At 39.5% G+C, this 21,898-nt stretch overlaps 1 protein-coding gene and 1 pseudogene across 1 annotated transcript in view; one reads left to right on the forward strand and one right to left on the reverse strand.

Moving 5' to 3' along the window:
* Positions 1-11,203, reverse strand: part of LOC119524515 — an 82,861-nt pseudogene extending 71,658 nt beyond the window's left edge.
* The window catches only part of LOC119524586 (zinc finger protein 596-like), a 1,058,357-nt gene that overhangs the window by 336,950 nt on the left and 699,509 nt on the right, over positions 1-21,898 (forward strand). The gene's annotated exons all lie outside the window — the stretch shown is intronic.

Consider the following 21,898-nt stretch of genomic DNA (forward strand, 5'->3'; position numbering starts at 1 on the left):
AAATCTATGCTAGCTCCTTATATGGAAAAGTAACCATGGTTACTGGAATGTAAAGAGATATGAGGTAAAATCAGAGGCGGGAACTCACAGCAAAAAAAAAAAATTTTTTTAAACTAAATAAACTCTCTGGGATAGGCTGATTAGTTCAAAATCTCAATAATGAGCTAGTTGGCTCTCTGGGATAGGCTGTACAAATTAAAATCTCAAAAGATAAATTAGTGTTCTCGGATAGGCTGTAACCTCTGTAGTATCCAGTCAATGGGGAAACAGGGGAGGGACTTGCAAATTAGAAGTAGAAGATTTAAAGATCGCCATTCTCTTCCTCTGGTGCGCCAGCCTGCCACGTTTGGCTGGACACCCTATCTTGCAAGATTGTAAATAAATTCTTTTCTCCTCCAGAACCGAGTGAGCGTTTATTCCCTTACAGGTACCGCTTTATTTCCGACAACATGGGGGCTCATCTGGGATCCAAAGCTTTGGAGGGGGACCCCTGAGGTGGACAAAGGGAAGGTGCACCCCGCTGATTGAGTGGTCTCAATCATTGGGGTCCCATCTCTGACAGCTAAAGGGCCTGAGACCAGATGCTTGGATCTGCCGGTTGTGGATGAGAAAAAGAGGAAAAGGAAAAGCCTGCCTCTGGTTGACCAGGCAACTCCATGCACGGACTAAGGTAAGGAAAGAAATATTATATTACCTTGGTGGTTAAAGCATTCTAAGAGTCTGGGGCTGATCCTGAGGGAAAGATGCCCAAACAAGACTCAGAATTGGGGACATTCTGATGAGTCTAGAGCTGATCCTAAGGGAAAGATGCTCAGGCAAGACTCAGAATGGGGAATTGAGGCAGTCAGCTGGCTGGAAATAAAAGGAAGGGGGTACCTTTAGGGTCCCCAGGGAATATTCCTCTAAATAATCCATTGGGAAACACATTAAAACATTGGGCTGAAAGTAATTGGACCAAGGGAAAGGGTAAAAGAAAATGATCAAATATTATTGTTATGTTTAGACAAAAAAAAAAAAAAAAAAAAAAAAAAGGCATTTTGCTGCCAGATGTATTCTGGCCAAAATATATGGCAGATAAGGGTTGGCTCTGTCCTGACTTCGAGTGTCATGTTAATAAAAATAAACCTTTTTCCAAGGCAGAATTGAACTGTGCTATGTGCTGGCTGCAGGGAAAAAAAAAAAAAAAAGAAACTAAAACCTGGGATAAGCATTCCCCCACCTTATGGTTTCCCCTCCTCCACTGGGGTGGGAACCATTAAAGCCTGGGGTTTTGGTGAAACCAGTCTATGCCCCCAGGCAATTGGAGAGCCAGTTAATGCTGATTGCTCCAGTGATTACAACCCACCAAAAGTTAAGAAAAGAAAAAAAAATGGAGAGATTTCCAAAAGTTTCCATTTCTAAAGGCTCCTAAAGAAAGGAAGGTGAGAATCATTAATAAAAAGCCTAGCAAGGCTAGCTGAATAACAATTAAATTGATTCTTAAACTCTGGTTTATGTAAATATCCCTTTCTTGGGAGAAGAAAGGGGAATGGAAAAGAGGGCGGCTATGAGAGAAAGAGAGAGACAGCATCCACCTAAAATAAAATTGGCTGTACCCATATCCCCAAAAGAACGATGAAAGTTGAGGTCTGAAGTCAACTGGTCTCGGGCTGGGAGAGTGGAGTGGCCCACATGCATGAAAAGGGTGAGTTTGCCCCCTGGAGGTTGAGGGTGGGCCTTCCGCCTCAATGCTCTGGAAAAGTTTTGCCACCGCAGGACCCAGAGGGTGGAGCACATTCCCAAGGGAATGGGAAGAGCCTGGCTGCCACCCCACTGTTCAGAGAAGGTAGAGCCTTTATCCCGAAGAGGCAGAGTCTGGGTGGCACCCTGATGTTTAAGAAGGGTGGGCCAAAAAGGTAACCTCCCCAACATCACCCCAGACTTTGAAAAGAAAAGGGCTGCCACAAAAGCCTCTGAAAAGGGTTGGACTCCCACTCCCTCAAGCCCCAAGAATACAATGTCATTCTGTTAATAACTCAAACTTTAAAAGATCAGCTATATAAAGGAATTTTAGCCTAATATTCAAAGAAGATCCAAAAATTGATGAATGGCTGAATAAGCCATTGGAGGAAATATTCAGAGAGTCTACAAGGCAGGGAGAAAACAGACAAAAGTATGATAGAGAAGTAATTGGAGAAGTTTAAAAAAAAAGGGAATTTATAGCATGGGGTTTGTGTGATTCTCTATTCATATACTTATGTGGGGCTAAACAGGTATTAAATACATTTACATATTTTAGTGTGTTGTGTAATTAAGTCTAAGGCATGTGGAAGCTACATTTAATGTGTGTATCAGGGTATACAGGAAGTTATATGCACATTTTTTAGGACTGTATTTGGATGCATTCTGAGAGTTAAAACTTCATGAATCTAATGGGAGTTTAAGTTGTATGTTTATACAGGAATGTGGGATAGTTGTATTTGTATGTAATAAAAGCATGTAATATAATTACGTAGGAGTCTTTGGAACTGTGAAAGTTTGTCAGTGTGTAATTTAAAACTTGGCAAAAATTTCCTGGGTACTCATCTATAGTAAACTGAAGCTATTTCTTTGTGTCTTTATCGCGTATACTAGTTTGTGTGTACTCTAAAGCTGGGCAATTGTGTGCAGTTTCACAATAGTGTGAAGAATGAAAAAAAATGAGAAAAACTGTGTAAAGGTTTTCTATGTATGTGTAACAGTGTATTGGGTATATACATGCTTGTAAATGAGCATAATGTATGTCTGTTTTGTATGGTTATGAGTGTGTATATAAGTTATATGTGTCTGTCTGTGTTCCAAATACATGGGACTGTGTATTCTTGTAAAAAGCAGTATGGTTTTGGTGATATATTTTAGGCAAAAGCAAAAGGTCCATACTCAAAGTGCAAGTAAATGTTCCTATAAAAGGGGTTAAGGTTCACTAAAGCTGAATTAAACCAACTTAGGACAGTGAATGGTTCATATCTCTTCCCAGGTCTCCATTTGGTGATGCCAGGTTGCTATCTTAAAATTGGGTCTAATAGGAACAAAGACACCACATATATTGTCAAATACTATACACCAAGGCTTGTCCTCCTCTCCCTGGAGAGTGGGTTTTTATTCATCTAACAGCAAAACTTCTGTGTATGTTCAGGGTATGCATATATGTGAATCAAGTATATTCAAGCATCACTAAACTAGGTGTACTAAAGACTGAATTTTAAGTTGACACTTAAGGGTGGTAAGTCTTTTTGTGTTCATTAATCTTGGGTTATTGTAAATTATTGTTGTCCTTTAGTCTAATTGTTCCAGCCCAAAATGTTGGTAAGTTCTTGCTGCTCTTCATGCACATGACTTCAGGAGTGTCTGTACCTAAAGCAGGTATTAGCAGTTTTACACTAGGGGAGTCATTAGAGGGGTGCAAGCCATGTTTAATTTAGTACTTAGGCAATTTGAAGGTGTAGGCCTTTGGATTTTGATTTGCCTTTCCCCAGGAGGACTGGAGAGCTCCCCTCTCTAGACCCAAAGGATTTTTTTTTTCCTTAAGAATTATGTACTAGCCTTGTCTTCTACTTTATCATCTCTCAGGCACCCTGGACTGCTGGCTCAGACCCTGCCTCTTGAATTTGCTGCCCATAGACATCAGCCTGGCAGCTGGGTTCTAATCCAGTCATGAAAAGAATCTAAACTTCAACCGATCTGGGTGGGACCCTATCAAGTCTTGCTGACAACTGAGATGGCAGTCCGAACAGATAAAGGCTGGACTCATTACACACGAGTAAAGGAACCAGTGCCTGAACCAGATGATAAGTATCCAGCAACTCAACCTGAATCCTGGAAAGTGACTCCCACCTCAGATCCCCTAAGGATCACTCTAAATAGAAGGAGGAAGGAAGGGCCGAATTAAACCCTGTGTTTGCATTGTGCTCTGTGTATAGCTTAATAATGAAATTGCTTGTACTGATCATAATGTTCAATATTCAAGGAGTAACAGGTTCTGCTAAGCTGGTTATAAGTGTAGTCAAAGGCTTAGAGTCTCAAACTGTACAATTTAATGTTTGTCAAGTAATTAGCTGTAAAAATCTAAAACATCAGCAACAGCTGAGGGAGGAATATAAGCATTTATGTAAGCAGACTGTTCAAATAGAGAGCAAGATTATTGGGGGGTGAACATTTTAGAGTATAACTTATGAGTTATCTGACCCCTGTTATTCTTGAAACACTGTTTGGTAAACCACACAGTATGAGGGATGGGTCTTACCCAGGTTGAAGGAAAAACCATTAAGGGGAACTTGGCTGGAGTTTAACTCTCCAGTTCAAATTGACCCCAAGGTCATTAGAATACTTAAGGCCAAAGACTTAAAGCAAACCATAACAATAGAGACAGGTTATGGAAATACAAATGCCTGAGTAGAATGGGTCCAATATACCATCCAGAGTCTAAACAGAAGTGACTATTATGCTTGTGCAACAAAACAACCCACTGTTCAAATTATGCCCTTCCTCTTGGGGATCAAAAAGCATGAAAAGGAGTTTAAATGTATAACACTCCTCTTTCAAAATGCTACTCCTGGTGAAAGTTGTAGTATGTTGTCCTCCCTTTTCCCTCCAGTCCAGAAAGGAAGTGTCAAAGCCATACCAGCATCTCGCCTTAGTCCTGGAAACCATTCTGCCTGTCTCTCCAGATGGGAAGAAGGGCTCCAGGATCTTGGTACCATGGCTTTGTGTACACTGGTGTGGAATGTGAGCAAGGATAGTACTGGCAACTTCTCCAGCCTAACTATACCCCAAGCAGACCTCTGGTGGTACTGTGAGAAGGGCATCCTCTGGCCAACACTACCTGAAAGGTGGGGAGGAACCTGTGCTCTGGTTCAATTGGCTATCTCATTTACCCTGGCATTTGAAAGTAATAAGAAAGTACCAACCCAAGGCAAAGGAAAAAAAAATGTACAAAATGTACCTGGTTCCTTCAATAAAAAAATGTTTGTAGATAGTATAGGGGTCCCCCGGAAAGTTCCTAATGAGTTTAAAGCTAAAAATCAAGTGGCTGCAGAATTTGAATCATCCTTATTCTGGTGGGTCACCATCAATGAAAATGTAGATCATCAGCTAAAATTTATCAACTATACCAGGAATGCCATTAAAGGAATAGCAGAACAGTTAGATGCCAGTAGCTGAATGGCATAGGAAAACAAAATGGCCCTAGACAGAATGCTAGCTGAAAAAGGAGGCGTTTGTGCTATACTTGGGGGAAATTGTTGCACATTCATCCCCAATAATACAGCACCTGATGAAACTATCACCAAAGCTCTACAAGGCTTAACAGCCTTATTTCAGAAACTAGCAAAAAAATTCTAGCATTAACAACCCACTCACAGAATGGTTAAAAAAATTGGTTTGAGAAATGGAAAGGAATTGCAAAGAAAAATCCCTGTAATGAGGAATGTAAAAAAGCCCTTAGCAAATTTGAGAATCTAAAATGTGAAAACTAAAAGAGTTTTAAAAAAGAAAGAGGAGGGAATCTGTAAGAAAGGGATAAGTTTAGTTTTCACATAGAGACAACATGGAATAAGGAAAATGGGGGCAGAACCAGCTTAAACAAGCCCTATGGCAAAGGGAAGAAAGAAAATCTATGCTAGCTCCTTATATGGAAAAGTAACCATGGTTACTGGAATGTAAAGAGATATGAGGTAAAATCAGAGGCGGGAACTCACAGCAAAAAAAAAAAAAATTTTTTTTTTAAACTAAATGAACTCTCTGGGATAGGCTGATCAGTTCAAAATCTCAATAATGAGCTAGTTGGCTCTCTGGGATAGGCTGTACAAATTAAAATCTCAAAAGATAAATTAGTGTTCTCGGATAGGCTGTAACCTCTGTAGTACCCAGTCAATGGGGAAACAGGGGAGGGACTTGCAAATTAGAAGTAGAAGATTTAAAGATCGCCATTCTCTTCCTCTGGTGCACCAGCCTGCCACATGTTTGGCTGGACACCCTATCTTGCAAGATTGTAAATAAATTCTTTTCTCCTCCAGAACTGAGTGAGCATTTATTCCCTTACAGGTACCACTTTATTTCCGACACCCACTTCCATTATTGACTCCCAGTATCAGTATAGTACATTTGTCACTGTTGAATGTTAAAATACCAATGTAGCACAGTTTGCAACATCTACCTTTTCCCCATTACACTCCTCTAGTGTTAACTTCTAGTTATACTGTCATACATTTGTTCTTGTTCATTAAAGAGATTTCTAAATTTGTACAGTTAATCATGGTCAAAGGCCCATATTTTAACCTCCAACTTTCCTTCTGGTGGTATACATGACTCTAAGCTTCTGCTTTCCACCACATTCACACACCATTCAGCACTGTTAGTTATTATCTGAGTAACATGCTACAATTACCTCTTTCCACTTCCAAACACTTGAGTTCAACAGAGTTAGACATTTTGCTCATAAGCAACTGCTTTCCATTCTTTAGCCTTGTTCTACATCTTGGCAACTTATATTTCATGTCTATGAGTTTACATACAATAATTAGTTGATAGTGAGACCATACAATATTTGTCCTTATGTGTCTGATTTATTTCACTCAAGATAGTGCCCTCAAGGTTTCTTCATCAACCCTTTTAAGATGGTTCCTTTCACCCATCATACATTCTGTCCTAAGTAAACAATTGATGGTTCCCTGTATAATCACGTATTTATGCCTTCACCACCATTGCCACTGTCTATGTAAGGACAGCTCCATTTCTTTGACAAAGAAGGAGGAAGAGTCAAAGAAGGTAAAGAGACAAAAAAAGAGAAAGAAACTGACAGCTAAAAGGCAACAAATGGAAGACAGAAGTAAACTAAAGCAGAATAAGAGTTAAGAAACATCACCAATGCCAAGAGTCCCAAAATCTTCTTTTAAGTCCCTCTCTTATTGGCATTTAGCATTGGTGTATTGCCTTTGTTACAGTAAGGGAAGCATAATACAGTATTTCTGTTAACTATAGTTACAGCATTTTCTTATCTGTCTGTAGTGCTTCCTTTAGTATTTCCTGTAGAGCAGGTATTTTGTGTATAAACTCTGTCATTGACAATGTTTTCAACTCTCCCTCATATTTGAAAGTTGGTTTTCCCAGATATAGGGTCCTTTTTTGGTGGTTTTTCTCTTTCAGTATCTTAAATATATCACACAACTTCCTTCTGGCCTCCATGGCTTCTACGGACAAATCCACACAAAGTCTTGTCAAGCTTCCTTTGTATGTGATGCATTGTTTTTCTCTTGCTGCTTTCAGGATTCTTTTTGATGTTTGATAATCTGGTTGTCTTTGTGTGGGTCTATTCAGATCTGTCCAGAGTACACTGTGCTTCTTGGATCTGTAATTTTATGTTTTTCATAAGAGGGGAAATTTTCATCGAATATTTCTTCTATAATTGCTTCTGTGCCTTTTCCCTTCTCTTCCTGTAGGACATCCATGATGTACATTCATGTGCTTCATGTCATCATTCAATTCCCTGAGATGTTGCTCATATTTTTCCATTCTTTTCCGTATCTGTTCTTCTGTAAGGGTTCAAGTGTCTTGTTTTTGATTTAATGAGCATTTTCTTCTCCCTCTTGAGATGTGCTATTGTATGTCTCCACTGTGTTTTTCATCTCCTGTGTTGTGCCTTTCATTTCCATAGATTCTTCCAGCTCCTTATTATAAACTTTTTATTTCTACCTTATGTTTGCACTGTGTTTACTTAATGACCTTCAGCTCTTTTGCCATATCTTCCCTGGACTCAATGATTAGGTTTTTGAATAGACTTAGCATATTTCTTTGAAAATCTTTATTTCATTAAAGTGAAACAATATCTCAATTGTATTGTAACTGTATCTTAATTGAGGTGTAAGTTTCATCCTTTGAATTGGTCATATCTTTGTCTCAGAATGCAGTTATATTCAGTTTCAAGTTTCCCAGAGGATGTATCTTAAAAGGATAACTGACTTTCCTGTCAGGGCTCTAGCCACTGTGCCTTTTTGAACCTGCACAGTAGGTGGCACCTCTTAGCTTGATGCTCCCAACTGGTATAAGGAGGTATGGCCCCTTTAGTTTCTCTTTTGGCTGTTTTCCCCCAGGTCCTGAGGTGTGAGTTCTGAAGGGAAGGCTGGAACTACAGGCGGGCCCCAACTCCTTTCTCTTTGGGGAGATATGACCATAGGGAGGTATCTTCTGCACCTGGATTGCATCTTTGTCTCTCTGACTCTGTTATGTCCACCCCAGTCTGGGTCAGAGCACTGGGAACGAAAAATGGCTGAGGCTCTCTCCACTGAGTCACTCAGGTTGAGAGTGAGAAAAAGGGAAAGCCCCCGTTCCACTTTGCTTTTGTTGTTCGAATGCAAAACACCAGACATGGATTGGATTTTATAAAAGGGGGTTTATCCGCTTACAGAGTTACAGTCTTAAGGACATAAAGTGTCCAAGGTAACACATCAGCAATTGGGTACCTTCACTGAAGGATGGCCTATTGTATCTGGAAAACCTCTGTTAGCTGGGAAGGCACGTGGCTGGCATGTGCTCCAAAGTTCTGATTTCAAAATGGCATTCTCCCAGGACATTCCTCTCTAGGCTGCAGTTCTTTAAAAAAGGTCACTCTTAGTTGCTCTTGGGGTGTTTTTCCTCTCTTAGCTTCTCTGGAGGAAGAGTCTGCTTTCAATGGCTGTCTTCAAACTCTCACCTGCAGCTAATCTCTCAGCTTCTATGCATTCTTCACAGTGTCCCTCTTGGCTGTAGCTCCTGTTCAAAATGTCACTCTCAGCTGCACTGAGTTCCTTCTGTTTGTCAGCTCATTTATGTGGCTCCAGTGATTTAATTTAGACCCACCCTGAATGGGTAGGGTAACACCTCCGTGGAAATTATCCAGAGTCATCACCCACAGTTGGGAGAGGTGCATTTCCATGTGAACAACCTAGTCCAAACATTCCAACTTAATCCTCAGTAATATGTCTGCTCTATAAGATTGCATCAAAGAATATGGCTTTTTCTGTGGGACACAATACATTCAAAAGAGCACACGTCCTTTCATAGCCCATCCATGTCCCATTACAGGTAGTGTGGAGGGAAGTTTTGCCCATTACTCAGAGAGAGCACCTAGTCTTCTGGGCTTCCTTTCCTGGGACTTTAAGGTCAGTCATATCTAAAAGCCTCTGTCTGCTTCATAGGGGTTTGTCTGTGTTTGTAGCGTGTACTCAGCAGTCCACATTTATTAAAACTCAAGCTGGAGCTCAGCTGAGCTATGTTCACTTGCTCTAGGTCTCCTGCTTTCTCTTACAGTGATGTTTTATAGCTCAGCCTGCCATGCGGGGTGCCCAGGATGGTTTGGCAGTTTTTACTTAAAGATTTTATGCTGCAATTTCAGACATTCCACCCAATCCAGGTTGGTATACGATGTATGGACCATCACAGTTGTCCCACAGCAGTTGATCCAGATTATTTACTAGTTGTTCCTGGTTATTTATTAGTTGTTCCAGGGGATTAACTAAATTCCACTCCTCTCTATACCACCACCTTGCACCCACATTCCCCCAGATTTCAGGATTAGCTTTTAACTCCAACATTAACTACAGCTAGGTGATTGTACTAAACTCCTCCTTCATTCAATCTCCATGTATTTATTTGGAAAACTAGGGTTAACACCAATGAAGCTTACCAGTGATGCATCCTCAGAATTGTCATTTCTGTAGATAAGTTGCATCAATATCATCTCTTGCTTTTTACAGGCAATTTCAATGTCTATAATTATTTGGGGAAAAAACAAAAATTGTTAGAGTAGCATTATGGGAATAAAAGCATTTAAAGTCCAAAATATAGGTCACTAGGTTGCAAACATTGACACTTGGCTGACAAATAATACCAAATTAAGGAATACTCTAGGCAGAAAAAAACATTATAGGAAATTAAAATCAGAGAAGCTTTTCAGCATTGGAAGATGAGAAAAATAAAAAGAAGCTGGTATAACAGGGAGGTAAAAAGAGGGAAAATCTACCAAAAGTAAGACAAGGACAAGATTCTTTAAGTGAAAGTTTAGTTCCAATAGTATAAGAATATTCTCTTTGCAAAGTCAAAGACACTTGAGTACAGCTTGCTAAGTTTATAGAATAATGACCATATGTGAAGAAAACTTCCTCAATATCCTCACCTACATTTCAGAAATCATAACTCATTTAAGGAAACCTGAAGTTGATACTTCCAAAGACTTATTGACAAGGCCCCTCCACTACTGATGCACAGGTTGCTAGAACTAACCTGGGTTCTGGTTTTGAAGAAATTCCATTCCTCCCCTCCACACTACCTGTTTCTGTGCCAAAAGGGAAAACACACCTGATTTGCAGACCTTACATCCTGTTTGTAGGAAAAAGGATAACTGGAATTTGAGTTAAGTGTTAATAGTGTATTGTCAATCAATGACAAGCTACCAAAGAAAAGGGTAAGCATTGGAGATCAGTAAGGCAAAATATATAAAACTATACTTGAATACAGAACATTCACAATATTTCACCAGCAAAGGGTAACTATTGTCCTTGTTCTCATTATAGTGGGGCCCTTGGTTGTTGCTGCCCATGGACAAGCTCAAAGAGAGACTGCAGAATCCTCCAAATTCCAAATTGGGAGAAATTGTTTCCACTGTAGATCACTATTTTCAAAAAACAATCCAATAAGCAGAAACTCCACAGAAACAATCTAAATTATATGAGGAACATGATACATGTGGTATTTTTACTATTGTGTAAAACCTGAGCAGAAACTTGAAGCAGAATAATTTCAAAATGTACAGAACGTTATTTTTCCATTCAAAAACTATTCATTGACTTTCCAGTGTTGCTCTGATGTTGGAGACTGAAATTTAAGAAAGACATTAAGTTGTGGTCAAGAAATTTAAATCCTATGGGGTGAATTAGATGTCAGTAAAGAGTCAGAAAACATTTCATTTAGTTGTTTTAAAGCATAAAGAAACGTAAAATAATTTAAATGTATTTACAATATAAAATATAAACATATACAAAGAATATAAAAAGGTAATACAACAATATGGGGAACCTGAAATAGGTACTTGAAATAAAAAGTATATGATAGATGATAGCTACACATATAGACAATAGATAGATTAGATGGATGATTGACAGATACATATCAATGACAGGTAAATTTTCAGTGACTCACCCACTGAGACCAGATGACTGACATTCTCCAGCATCACTTCTCTGAACAGTTGTCTCTGGAATGTGTCTAGCAATGCCCACTCTTCCTGGGTGAAGTCTACAGCTACATCTTTGAAGGATATTAACTCCTATCACAGAAATTTGTATTCACACAAGCCCATCCTTAACAAAGTCATGAGTGTGATGCTCAAAATGACAGCACTGAGGAAGCAGAGACTGTACATATAAAGCTGAAAAACTGTTTGAAGTTCCAGTAAGATCAATCTCAATGCTCAAATGCCATCTGCCTTTCAGATACACTTAGAAACAAAAAACTTTTAAATACATATAACTGCATTGTAAGGATTATTACATGACATGTGGTGTGACATAAACCTGGAAATTTCCCAAAAGACTTGAAATCATGACTTTCTGATGCTGATTATAATACTTGTTCTAGAACACCCATTAACTAAAATATTTTCCACCAATTTCAGGTAAAACTATAGTCAACATAAAGCAAGAAATATCCATGATATATCACTTTTAAAAATTGACTAGAGTTACATTATTCATGAATTGGATGACCTTACTTTTTTCTCATTTATAACACTGATTAATATTATGTTATCCATTTCAACAGATCCAATGTGTTAATGTATGAAGCACTTTCTACTTAAATTCAATTCACTGGTCTAAATGGTCTAATTATTAATGTAGCAAGGAACTTTGAAGCAATATCTAGAATTCTGCAGAACTGAAAACGTTTCATAGAGAACTCAGGGTGAGTAAGTGCTGCCTCCTTCAACTCTACATAACGCAATTCTTCATGACAATGTTAACTACAGTTGGTGCACATCACAGGTCAGGGACCACTGAGACAGTTGTCCTGAAAAATGGCCCTAGTCTGATGATTCCTGTCATAGAAGAACCCCATTCTCAAGTACTCCTAAGGGAACAATACTTCTTATACATTGCATCCACTTATAAAATTTGAATAAATTTGATTTACAAAAATTAATTGGGAACAATATTTGTAAGGAAAATTTTAGTTTTTATGTTTTAAAAAATATCCAAATACATTCTATCAACACTTAAAGATAATAAAATTGGGGAAAATAAATGATTTCTCATTTACTTTTATTTCTAAACCTTCTCCAGTGCTCTGGTCAAGAACGTCCACTCTTATAGTCCAGCACATGTAAAGCTGGATTAATTGAAATCACCTGCTGAGACATCAGCCTCCCACTGACTGTTAACTTCTGCTATTACTCATCTCTATTACCTATGTTCACTGCATGCTGAAGCCAACTTCAGCCATGAAGGCATTACTTCTCCAATGAGGCCATACTTTGGGTGAGAAAAAGAAAACATCACTCATCCCTTAAAAGAATAAACAAACTTAATGGAAAATAGAACAAACTACCATAACTATTCTAGAGTCTGGATAAACAAATTGAAGCTCAGATCCTTGAATAGCAGATGAATGGACTCAAAATGTTTATGCTAATAGGAGAGATCTCCCCATTTACAGACAACAGTGGTGTGACTTCAGGTAAAGAACTTCCTACTCACCTGTGGTTGCATTGCTAATAGCTCAGTGAACAACTGTCTTTCTTTGGATTTTCACTCACAACCAGACAGGCAGTAGGTGAGCAAAGCTGAGAAAAGAGATGGAAGCCTTCAGACTCAAGTCTTGACCACAATTCCCAGAACCATCTGTCATGAATCCCAAATATTTCACCTTGGAATAAACCCAGTCCAATCAATATGAACATGAAGTGTGCTCCAAGAGAAATAGGGGCAGATTTCTCCTCTCCCAGGGTCAAGACATAAGAAGTCCTGCCTTCTCAAGCAAATAATGAGGATATAAATACCTTTATTTTACAATTAAGAATATGAAAATTACTGAGTGTTATGTATTAATGCTCCCATGGTGTTCAGGAACTTTTAATAACCCTCTTTCCAAAATGTAGGAATTCCTGACCAATGCCCCATATGGAATTAGGTCTCCACCATCAGAGAAAGCAGTCTGGAACTCCTCAGATATAATTATACTTGGTTGATGCACTAGCACTTGTTCTCTGACATCCATCACTGGACTCCTTCCCTCCTGGTTCCAACCTGCACCTGCACTTCTGGGGTCACCTGCCCTAAATTACCTTGGTTCTTTCACATGTGATGTAATTACAACAATGTAACACCCTCAACACTGAATTCTAGATCTCACTCCAATGGATTTGTAAATCAACCTTGGGCTGATCTTATTGTTCAGAAGGAGACCATCAGCCAAAGCACAGCCAATTTGCTGAGAGTGAAAGGTGAGTTTTGCCTTGGTTTATTTGTGATTAGCTCCTAGCAATCAAGCTAGTGATAATCTTATACCACTAGCTAGGTAGAAACTTAAGGAACAGACAGCTAAGAAACTAAATCCCAGAGTTAACACTTTAAATTATAAAATGTACAGTGTATAACAGAAAATTCCAAGACAAGAAACAGGAAATGATGGGTCACTTGAAGGCAAAATATAAAAATCCCAAAACCATCCAAAAAGACCAGGCTTTGGAGCTACTGAAGAGACTTTTAAATAATGATTTTCCATATGTTCAAAGAGATAAAGGAAAAAAGAGAAAAAACTAAAGGATATGAGGAAAAATAAAAGGACAAGTAGGATAGAACAGGAACAGCCAAAGAGATTTGTGGGACACAATCAAGAATAACAATAAATGCATTACGGGAGTAACAGAAGAAGAAGATGGTAGGAAGAATATTCTAAAAAATAATGGCATAAAACTATCCAAATTTAATGAAAGACATGAATATGAGATTCAAGAATCTCTGTGTTCCTTAGTACCAAGCCAGCTGACGGAGATGTGTTGGGTGCAGGGCCCAGAGCACTGCTTTTGGCTCTCAGACCACCACTCCTGGGAAGCCCGTTTGAAGAGGCAAAAAAATGCATCATACAGAGGAAGAAGATGGAGGCATAGAGAGTAGTGGAAGTTAGTCTACCCAGAGCAACTAATAAAAAACCAGGAACTACAAAAGATCTGGAAAAACTGCTGGGATACAATCGCTACTGCCCATACATTGTGCAACAATCTGGAATGGGAGAAATGCCTGAGATCATAGCATAAAATCTGTATGTGAAAACTGAGGACCTGAGCCAAGAGGCCCCTCCCTCACAGCAGCCTGAATGCAAAGCCTCACAGTGCTACAGAGCAGCAGTCTCTGAAAAAGTGAATATACTTCAGCCCAGCTCCAACTGGGGTTTTAATGTTATCCACTCAATACAAACTATGAATCCCCAACAAGCAGACAGCGGCTTTTAGTGATGAGTGACCTTGGAGAGTCAGGGGACATATCTGTCTCAGGATGGGGAGCACCAAATATCCGGTGCTATCTCTGGCTGAGGGGCGAACCTTGGGGCTGTAGACTGACCCTGAAAGGGGGCTTTCTGTCTCTTTCACTCTCTCCCAACCTGGACAACACAGTGGAGAAAATCAATGATTTTCAGCTCATAGTACTCTACAGTACAGAAAGCCTCAGCCATTTTAAACTTGCAGAACTCTGACCCAGAAATGGTGGAGACAACAGAGTCAGAGAAATAAAGAATCTATTAACATGCAAATCACCTCCCTGTAGGGGGCATATCTTCCCAAGAGGAAAGAGGTGGGGCCCAGCTCTACTACATGCCTTCCATTCAGAACCAGACACCAGAGACTGGGGGAGAACAGCCATGGTCTACACCTCCTTACACCAGCCTGGAGTGACAGGTTGATAGGCACCACCAACTGGGCAGAAAAGCACAGGGTTTGTCAATCCTTTAAGACACACCATCAGGGAAACCAGACATGGAATACTTCTTCCTTTTGAGACTTGAGCCTGTTCTTGTCTGGGAAAACCTGATTTGGGTGGCCAAGGTCAGATGCCTAGACAACAGAAAACTACAATCTACCCTAGAGAAAATGAAGGTATGGCCCAGTCAAAGGAACAAACTTACACTTTAACTGACATACAAGAATTTAAGCAACTAATGTTAAATCAATTCACAAAGCTTAGAGAAGATATGGCAAAAGAGATAAAGTCTATAAAGAAAACAGAGTGTATTATCAGGAAGAAATCAAAAGTTTGAAAAAACAACTGGCAGAATCTACTGAAATGAAAGGCAGAATACAAGAGATGAAAGACACAATGGAAACATACAACAGCAGATCCCAAGAGGGAGAAGAAAACACTCAGGAACTGGAGAAAAAGATACATGAAAGCATGCACACAAAAGAACAGATGGAAAAAAGAATGGAAAAATATGAGCAATGTCTCTAGGGACTTAAGGACAAAACAAAATTCAGGAATGCATGTATCACTGAAGTCCCAGAAGAATAGACAGGAAAGGGGGCTGTTCTAGTTTCCTAATGCTGCGGAATGCAAAACACCAGAGATGGATAGGCTTTTATAAAAAGGGGGTTTATTTGGCTACACAGTTACAGTCTTAAGGCCATAAAGTGTCCAAGGTAACACATCAGTAATCAGGTACCTTCACTGGAGGATGGCTGATGGCGTCTGGAAAGCCTCTGTTAGCTGGGAAGGCACGTGGCTGGTGTCTGCTCCAAAGTTCTTGTTTCAAAATGGCTTTCTCCCAGGACTTTCCTCTCTAGCAAGCTTGCTCCTCTTCAAAACATCACTCACAGCTGCACTCTGTTTCCTCTCCTTGAGCCAGCTCATTTATATGGCTCCACTGATCAAGGCCCACCCTGAATGGGTTGGGCCACACCTCCATGGGAGTATCCCACCAGAGTCACCTTCCACAGCTGGGTGGGGCACATCTCCATGCAAAGAACCTAATCCAAACATTCCAACTTAATCCCCACTATTCTGTCTGCCCCACAAGATTGCACCAAAGAATACAGCTTTTTCTGGGGGACATAATACATTCAACCCGGCACAGGGGCAGAAGCAATAATTGAGGAAATAATGAAAATTTCCCATCTGTGCCAGTCTCAATGTATTGTCCACCAAAATGCCATTATCTTTGATGTAATCTTGTGTGGACAGACAAATTAGTGTTGATTAGAGTGCAATTCTTTGAGTGTTTCTGTGGAGATGTGACTTACCCAACTATAAATAACACTGGATAACTCTGGGTGATTTCCCTGGAGGTGTGCCAGCCCACTCAGCATGGGCCTTGATTAGTTTACTAGAGCACCATATGAGCTCAGGCAGGAGTCAGCTTAGCACTTCCAAGAGGGACACTTTGAAGAATGCAAGGAAGCTGAGAGAAGAGCAGCCTACAGAAACATTTTGGAGATGGGTTGGAAAGCAGACTTTTGCTCTAGAGAAGCTAAGAGAGGACAAACACCCCAAGAGCAACTGAGAATGACATTTTGGAGAGAAGCTGAAGCCAAGAGAAACATCCTGGGAGAAGTCCATTTTGAAACCAGAACTCTGGACAGATGTGAGAAACATGCCTTCCCAACTAACAGAGGTTTTCCAGACCCCATTGGCCATCCTGCAGGGAAGGTACCCAATTCTTGATGCAATACTTTGGATATTTTATGGCCTGAAGATGGTAACTGTGTAACCAAATAAATCCTCTTTTATAAAACCCAATCCAATTCTGGTGTTTTGCATTCTGTCAGCATTAACAAATCAGAACAGATTTTGGTACCAAGAGTGGGGTGCTGCTGAGATTGCAAATAATAAAATGTTGGAACAGCTTTTTAAATGGATAAGGGGAGGATTCTGGAAGAATTTTGAGAAGCTTGATAGAAAAGGCCTAGGTCATTTTGAAGAGACTTTTGGTAGAAATATAGACTCTAAAGAAACTTCCGACAAGGCCTTGAGCAGAAATGATAAATGTATTGTTGCAAACTGGAAGGAAGGTGATCCTTGTTTTAATGTGTTGGAGAATTTGGCAAAATTGAGTCCTGGTGTCAGATGGAAGGCAGAATTTGAAAGTGAAAACCTGCAATACTTTACTGAGGAGATCTCCAGACTACATGTGGAGGATGTACACTTCCTTCTCCTTGCAGCTTATACTAAAATGCAAGCACAGAGAGATAAGCTAAGAACTGAATTCTTAGGTTCAAAGAAACCAGAAAACTGATGGTTTGAAAAATGTCCCCCCAAATACCATTATCTTTGATGCAATCTTGTGTGGGCAGAAGTATTAGTGTTGATTACATTGTAATTATTTGAGTGTTTCCATGAATATCTGACCCACCAAACTGTAGGTGATAACTCTGGATGATTTCCTTGGAGGTGTAGCCCCATCCATTCAGCATGGGCCTTGATTAGTTTACTAGAGCACTATATGGGCTCAGACAGAAGGAGCATGTTTGTTACTGCCAAGAGGAATACTTTGAAGAATGCAAGGAAGCTGAGAGAGGAGCAGCAGCTTACAGAGACATTTTAGAGTTGATGTTTGAAAGCAGGTGGAATCCCAGAAGCTATAGCCCCATGTGAGGATTTAACCAAGCATGGAACCTGACCACCATTTCAGTAGAAGCCAGGACTGGAGATGCAGTTATCCAGAAAGAATTTGTGGAAAGTCCTATTATCTGACAGCTTTGACACATGTGGTTCATGTGAAACCAACAGAATTTCTGTGACATCTTTATAGATGGAGCCACTGCAAGTCTGGACTGGAGGAGACAGACAAGGAACAAATTGAAGGAAAAATTTCTTCAAATACAGAGCCATGGAGGTTGAGGTCTGGAGTCAAGAGGTCTCAGACTTGGAGAGCAGGAGTATCCCACATGCATGGAAAGGGTGAGTTTTCCCTGGAGGTCAAGGGTGGGCCTACTGCCTTGATTCTCAGGAAAAGTTCTGCCACCCCAAACCCCAAAGAGAGTGCAGTACCTTCCCAGGGAATTGGGGAGAGCCTGGCTGGGGGAGAGCCTGGCTGCCACCTCACTGTTCTGAAGGGGTTGAGCATGTGCTCCAGAGATGGAAGGGAATCTGGGTGCTGTCCCAAAGTTTGTAGAGGGTGGTGCCAAGAAGGTGGTCTCCCCAATGTGAGGATATGTTGGAGTACTCACCACAGCATTTGGAAAGAAAAGGGTTGCTATGAAAGCCTTTGGAAAGGATTGGACTCCTCTCTCAAGCCTCAAGGATACATTGTTCTGTAAATGACTCTTAGGCTTTGAAATCTAATGGAGTTTCCCCTGCAGGTTTTAGGAATTGTTTTGGTCTCTTAAACCCTGTTTTTCTTTCAGTTTCTCCCTATGGCAATGGGAATGCTTACCCTATGTCTGCTCCTCTTTTCTATATTGGAAGCACATAACTTGTTCTAAGTTCACAGATCCACAACTAAAGGAGAATTATGCCTTAGGACTGAGCACACCTGTAATTGATTTTGATGGGATCTTGTACTTACCTATTGTTACTGAAATGATTTAAGTTTTTGTGATATTGCAATGAGATGAATGCATTTGTATTTGGAAAGATCATGTCATTTTGGGGGTCCAGAGGATGGAATGTGCCAGTTTGAATGTACTGTGTCCCCCAAAACACCATTACCTTTGATGCAATCTTGTGTAGGCAGAAGTATTAGTGTTGATTAGATTGTAATTATTTGAGTGTTTCCATGGATATCTGACCCACCCATCTGTAGGTGATAACTCTGGATGACAACTCTGGATGATTTCTTTGGAGGTGTAGCCCCATCCATTCAGCATGGGCCTTGATTAGTTTACTAGAGCACTATAAGGGCTCAGACAGAAGGAACATGCTTGTTACTGCCAAGATGAATACTTTGAAGAATGCAAGGAAGCTGAGAGAGGAGCAGCAGATTACAGAGACATTTTAGAGTTGATGTTTGAAAGTAGACTTTTGCTCTGGAGAAGCTGAGAGGACAAACATCCCAAGAGTAACTGAATGTGACCTTTTGGAGAGAAGCTGAGGCCTAGAGAGAAACATCCCAGGAGAAAGCTATTATGAAATCAGAACTCTGGAGCAGACACCAAATAAACCCCCTTTTATAAAAGCCAATCCATTTCTGGTGTTTTGCACTCTGGTAGCATTAGCAAATCAGAATACCATCTCTTAGGAAAGACAAAATTATAGATCCAAGAAGCACAGCATACTCCAAAGAGAGTAGATCTGAATATGCCTACACCAAGACAATTAATAATCAGATTATCAAACATCAAAAACATCCTGAATGCAGCAAGAGAAAAGTGATCCATCACAAACAAAGTAAGTTTAAAGACTATGTGTGGATTTCTTAGCAGAAACCATGGAGGCAAGAAGGAAGTGGTGTGATATATTTAAGATACTGAAAGAGAAAAACTGCCAAACAAGAATCTTATATATGACAAAAATGTCCTACAAATAGGGAGAGTTCAAAATTTTCTCTGACAAAAAGACAGTGAGAGAGTTTGTGAACAAGACACCTTCTCTACAGGAAATACTAAAAGGAGCACTACAGACTGATAGAAAAATATGAGAGTGAGAGCTTTGGAACACAATTCTGGGTGATGGTAGCAAAGCAATGTAATTATACTGAACAAAGATAACTATCAATATGGTTGAAAGAGGAAGGTTAGGAGCATGTAGGACACCAGAAGAAAAGAGGAAAGATAAAGACTGGGACTGTGTAACTCAGTGAAACCTAGACTGTTCAACTGTGATAAAATGTACAAATGTTTTTTCAGGAGGGAGAACAAATGAATGTCAACCTTGCAATGGGTTAAAAATAGGGAGGTATTGTGGGAAAAATACAATCAACATAAAATAGAGACTATAATTAACAGAATCATTGTATTGTTTCCTTTAATGTAACAAAGGCAATATACCAAGGTAAATGTAGATAGGAGGGGGGCATAGGGGAGGGGTGTGAAACTTGGCATTGGTAGTATTGTCTGACTCTATTCTACTTTGATCTAAGGTTGTCTTTCCTTTTGCTGCTGCCTCTCATGTTTTTTTTCCTTTTTTTCTGCTTTCATTTTTCTTTTTGTTTTCCCTCTCTACATTCTTTGACTCTTCTTCCTGATTTGTGGAAGAAATGAAGATGTCTGTATAGAAATACTGGTGAAGGTGGTGAACACACAAATATGTGACTATACAGGGAAACACTGACTGTTTACTTAGGATGGAACATATGGGGTGTGAACAAAACCATCTTAAAAAATGGGTTGATGACAAAATCTTAAGGGCAATATACTGAGTGAAATCAGCCAGACACATAAGGACAAACATTGCAGAGTCTCAATGGTAGGAGCTAATTATAATATGGAAACTCATAGACATGAAATCTAAGGTACAAAGGTATAGAACGAGGCTAAAGAATGGGGAGCAGTTTCTTAGTATAACCAGAATGTTCAACTAGGTTGAACTTAAATGTTTGGAAATGAACAGAGGTGACAGTAGCATGTTGTGAGAATAACAGTGCTGACTGTTGCATGAATGTGGTGGAAACAGGAAGCTCAGAGTCACGTATGTCACCAGTAGGAGAGTTGAAGGTTAAAAGATGGAAAGGTATAAAACAGTGAACCATGTCATGGGCAATGTCTGAGATTAACTGTACAAATATTAAAATCTCTTCCATGAACCATAATAAATTTATGACCCAACTAGAAGTTAATAATGTACTATAACAACACTACAAGTCAACAATGGAGGGGGTAATGGGTAGGGGTATGGAAGGATTTGAGTTTCCTCTTTGTCTTTATTTCTTTTCTGGAGTAATGAAAATATTCTAAAAATTGAACAAAAATTGTGATGGATACAGAGCTGTATGATGGTACTGGGGGCAACAGAGTGTACACTTTCAATCTTTGGATAATTGTATGGTATGTGAACAATCACAAGAGAAAAAAAAGAATCTCAACAAACTTCACATAGGATCAATCCAATGACAACCATACGCAGACATACAGTACTCACATAGTCTAATGCCAAGGATAAGGACAGTGTCCTGAAAGATGCAAGAGAAAAGTAAAAAGTTATCTACAAGGGAATCCCAATTAAGTTAATTTCCAATTTATATTCAGAAACCATGGACACAAGAAGGCAATAATTTGAAATATTTACAGTGCTGAAAGAAAACAATTTCAAATGAGAGTAAGACATTCTGAGATAAAAGGTGTTAATACCAGTAGAACTGTCCTAACATGAAGAGTAAAGGGAGATCTTCAGCCTGAAAGGAAGGCCACTACACAGTGGATCAAAGCAGCATAAAGCTCTGGTAAATGCAACATTATGGGTAATTTCAAGTACCAGTACTATGGTATTGCATTTTTGTTATATAACTCCACTTATTTCTTACAGGGGCAAAGATGAAAATTCATGAAAAGCAATGACAAATTGTTTTAGCTGTACAACGTACACAGATACAATCAGTAAAAACTGCAAAATGCAGGGAAGGAACTGTTTGTATTCTGTATAAGCTGGTGTCTAATCAAATATGATTGGTATATTTTCAGGATACTGAATTTCAACACAATGGCAACAAAAAAATGAAAAAGATTTTCAGAAGGTATTGCAACTCAAAATGGTGAAATACAAAAATGGGATACATGGTACAATACATGCAATGGGATATTATTCAGCCATAAAAAGGAATGAAGATCTGATTCATTCAACACAGATGAACCTTGAAGATTTCATGTTGAGACAAATAAGCTAGACACAAAAGGACAAATGTACAATCTCCCTGATATGAACTAATTTTAATTCAGTCAGGAAATCAATCTTACAAAACAAAAAACAACACTGTAGAACAGTGAAACTCA

The sequence above is a fragment of the Choloepus didactylus genome, assembly GCF_015220235.1.
Source record: "Choloepus didactylus isolate mChoDid1 chromosome 11 unlocalized genomic scaffold, mChoDid1.pri SUPER_11_unloc2, whole genome shotgun sequence".
Lineage (NCBI taxonomy): Eukaryota > Metazoa > Chordata > Mammalia > Pilosa > Megalonychidae > Choloepus > Choloepus didactylus.